This window comes from Schistocerca nitens, chromosome 6, assembly GCF_023898315.1.
Source record: "Schistocerca nitens isolate TAMUIC-IGC-003100 chromosome 6, iqSchNite1.1, whole genome shotgun sequence".
Lineage (NCBI taxonomy): Eukaryota > Metazoa > Arthropoda > Insecta > Orthoptera > Acrididae > Schistocerca > Schistocerca nitens.
In genome coordinates, this window is record NC_064619.1 from 155,471,442 (window position 1) to 155,475,919 (window position 4,478).

Consider the following 4,478-nt stretch of genomic DNA (forward strand, 5'->3'; position numbering starts at 1 on the left):
CAACTGAGCTACCCAAGCACGACTTACGCCCAATCCTCACAGCTTCACTTCTGCCAGTAACTCGTCTCCTACCTTCCAAACTTAACAGAAGATCTTCTGCGAACCTTGCAAAACTAGCACTCCTGAAAGAAAGGATATTGCGTTGACATGGCTTGTGTTATGTTTGGAAGGTAGGAGACGAGGTACTGGCAGAAGTGAAGCTGTGAGGACGGGGCGTGAGGCGTGCTTGGGTAGCTCAGTTGGTAGAGCACTTGCCAGCGAAAGGCAAAGTTCCCAAATTCGAGTCTCGGCCCGGCACACAGTTTTAATCTGCCAGGAAGTTTCATATCAGCGCACACTTTGCTGCAGAGTGAAAATCTCATTCTGTAAACATCCCCTAGGCTGTGGCTAAGACATGTCTCCGCAATATCCTTTCTTTCAGGAGTGCTAGTTCTGCAAGGTTCGCAGAAGAGCTTCTGTTGAGTTTGGAAGGTAGGAGACGAGGTACTGGCGAAGTGAAGCTGTGAGAACGGGGCGTGAGTCGTGCTTGGGTAGCTCAGTTGGTAGAGCACTTGCCCACGAAAGGCAAAGGTCCCGAGTTCGAGTCTCGGCCCGGCACGCAGTTTTAATCTGCCAGGAAGTTTCAGTTCATGACAGTTCAGCTGTTGATATTTTGTGACACTGATGAGCGTCTTGTACTCTAACAGAGCTCCACACCCTCTCCCACCCACTAGAAGAATAAATTGTCTACGCCCCTGTGTGTTGTGCAGGTTGTTACCGGCCAATTCGCTGTTTTCAACCTTTCAGGAAAACTGACGGGGCACAAACTTATTACTTGTGACTGTTACTCTAACTGTCGAGGTCATTACTGTAATTGTCCTCTGAATGTTAGTTTTCATGTCATGCAGTTTCAATGATTAAGGTAGGCAAAATTGGTTATGATAAAGTACTTTCATAATGAGTCATATCATTAATTTTTGTACAATGCCACCAATATCTTTTACAGATTACATAACCTTAAGTTACCTCATTTTACTTGAATAAGTATTATTTTTTTAACTGCCACATTTTATTCGTGTTAATTTCCTGTAATGTTCGTTAATTTTATTCCCCAGTTGTAACAAATAAAGTATTCACAATTATAATAGCAATTTTACTGTTTTCAATAGTGTGCATGTTGTCTGGCATTATCACTATTGTGAAAATTTTCCACTTACAATGCGTTTACACTGCACTGTTGTTACTTAGATTGAGATATTAGTTATTATGATGTGTTGAGACTGTACCTTTATATGTTGATGATTAATGCAGTGACTAGAGCAAGACGTTGTATGTCTTTTATCAAGGTATATATTACAGTGGTAAGTGGTTTTTACATTATTTGGATATCTTTGCGTATTGCCTACTTTTCGTTAAATCGATAATGAAATTGTTTCTTTGGCTTGGGCCTTCTTTAGTTCATATAGTCATATCCGCAGATTCTGTAGTGGACTGACAAGGCAGCCAGTCCACAGTGACGGGTAGCCGAAAGGGCACACGTAAACACACGCCGACTGGCGCGAAGTCTGGAACAGGATTCGTAATGAATGTGATAAAGAAAAGAACGTAGCTACTAGAACACTTAACTTTTATATCGTCCTTTGGTATACAGCATTCTTGATGATACAAGTGAGACTATCTTGAGATACATGCAATGTTACAAATGGCGCCTTGCTAGGTCGTAGCCATTAACTTAGCTGAAGGCTATTCTAACTGTCTCTCGGCAAATGAGAGAAAGGCTTCGTCAGTGTAGTCGCTAGCAACGTCGTCGTACAACTGGGGCGAGTGCTAGTACCATCTCTCTAGACCTGCCGTGTGGTGGCGTTCGGTCTACGATCACACAGTGGCGACACGCGGGTCCGACATGTACTAATGGACCGCGGCCGATTTAAGCTACCACCTAGCAAGTGTGGTGTCTGGCGGTGACACCACAGATTCTACCTGTTTTTTGGCTTTGAATGGGCTACACCACAGTATTTGTACTCTGTAAATTAATTAATGATGTTCATAAATAAGACAGACAAGAAAACCATATCTTGTTTTTCTCTTCTCTTGCTTTGACCGTTCTTATGCATATCTGTTTTTGATGTGCCGAAAATATTTTTCACAACAGAGGTCATATCTTGCAGTTACAATGGTTTCCGTGATAAGTAACTTCAACTATATTTGTCCTTTTTTAACATGATGATTATCTGAACGTAATTTAGTAGTTTTAAAAGTTTTTCTCCATCTCTTGAACTTCATCCTTTGGGCTTACATTATTGTTTAGGTTTACCTCTGTGCTGCCTTTAAGATGTTTGAAGATCTTCTGACATGTGAAATTTGCTTTTTTTTTATCAACTGTGGTCAGACTAGCTTTATTTAGAAATATATGCTATGTACCCAAGGGAATATATAAATATTTGTACCACCCTATTATAATATGAGGGTGTTGTTTCACGTCGTTTACGACTGAAAAGTCTGAAGGAATGCTTGTAACAAAAAGTCTCTGTTTTTGTTGTATTGTGTTATTAGTGACAGACTAGTGGCTACGTAATAACTGTTAATAATCAATTACCTTTGTCCAATCATATTTGTTTAATGTAGTTTTTCGATTATTACCTTTGTAAATTGATACACAATGACACACCTTGTAACTATTACATTTTTAGTAATGATTTTATATTTATAGATGGCACCGAATATCAGCAGACAGACTATGTAGGATTGGGTTACGTTATATCTTTCCTCTTTTACTGTGCTAGATATATCTACTATTATCCTAAAAATGCAACATGATGACAAATGTGTTGATCATATGGATTTCCATGTCAACACGTTTAACAACCTGTCAGTATTATGAGTCTTCCCTCAGAAGTATTACTCTGAGTTGTCCATTATACTTACATGGTTTTTGTGGATTTTTTTGTCGATGTATTTTTCTTTTCAATGATACAGTCGCGTGATCATGATAATTTACAGAAACCGGTTTCAATAGTAAACAAAAGTAATGCAGCTTTGAGTCATGCATCTTCTCAAACATCTCAAGAGCATTTGGAAAATTTAAATAAATTGGCCACAAGGTTGTTCCACTACCGAACAGATCTTGTGAATATGCAGTGTATCACTGAGTTCGGTCTACCTGAATCTGCAAGATAGCCATGGTCTTGCTTCCGCCAGTGTTTTTAGATTATTCCTGTTATTTCCTAGTGGGTGCTATGAGCTGTTAAAATAGTTGTGACAGATAGTCACTATGGTTATTGATTAAGAAACTACCACTGTCTTGTGAATGATATATTCGGTACAGATGAAAAGTAAAGAAAATTTTTTCCCTGAATAAAGATGCAGCTTTTGTAAAGATCACAATCTGTACGAGTAAAGAACAAATAACATAAATATTGGTGAAAGTAGCTGTAAGAAATACTCGTGAGCTTGCATAAGTTACCCATTGATTTTTATAATGACAAAGATGCCTACAGATCTCAATGTTCCAGTCTAAGTGTTGATTCTTGCCAGAAATTGCGTGCTATGTTGATTTCTTATTGCTTTCCGTACTGTATTTCCTTTATGCGGGAACCTTTCATGTATTGTTGAGAATGCACTGATTATTCGAAATATTATGACTTCGCACTTGATAGCATGTTAAATAATCTTAAGAAAGCATTCAGCGGCGATTCTGTCATGAATTTGAAATGCCTTATGGGGTTTACGGATTATGTGGCGCCAGATGTCTATGCCCAGGTGACGTAATTTCCGCAAATACCGTATCTGTAAGTTGTTGGCGCAGCTTTGGCACCGTAGAACATCCCAGATAAGTTCCAAGGCTCCTGAGCAGGCGAATTTGGTAGCCAAAATATGAACATGAGTCCACTGTCATGGTCGTCCAAACAATGTATAAATTTCTGGCATTATATCACGAACTGTTACCCTGTTAAGAAGAGTCATCGTCATCGTGGAAGACATACATTACGTAAGGATACAGGTACTGGGCATAACGTTCACGCAGTTCACAATTGTTGTGGTGCCTTCGAATCCCACCACAAGTCCCATGGACACCTAGGTAAATCTCCTTCAAAGCAGAATAATGCCTCCAAAGGTCTGCGTCCTTGAAGTGGTGCATTTGCATGGGTGACGGCATATCCATGCAAGACCGTCTACCTCGTGTAAAGTTGACTGATCCGTCCAGGCGAGGAGATTCCACTGATTCTGGGTCCAAACTTAATGATCGTGAGTCCACTGCCGTCTTAACTGACGATGTCGTTGGGTGAAGGTGTAGGCCGCCTGCTGTGAAGCCTCGTGTCAACAATGTGCGTTGAAGGCTTGTTCCGGAACTTTAGTACCTGCACCAGCATTTTAGTGTGCCGCACATATCCGCCGATCCATTTCTACAGAGCGGAAAAGCTACCGACCTCCTTGTACTGTGTTAAGGCATAGACGTCCCGCAACTTAACTGTTCGTGATTTCACTGTCCTTCACCCACT

At 40.4% G+C, this 4,478-nt stretch overlaps 1 non-coding gene across 1 annotated transcript; it reads left to right on the top strand.

Moving 5' to 3' along the window:
• Nucleotides 1-524: 524 nt before the first annotated feature.
• On the top strand, nt 525-601 carry Trnas-cga (transfer RNA serine (anticodon CGA)). The gene has a single exon. It is a non-coding gene; the product is annotated as a tRNA-Ser (tRNA).
• Nucleotides 602-4,478: the final 3,877 nt, after the last annotated feature.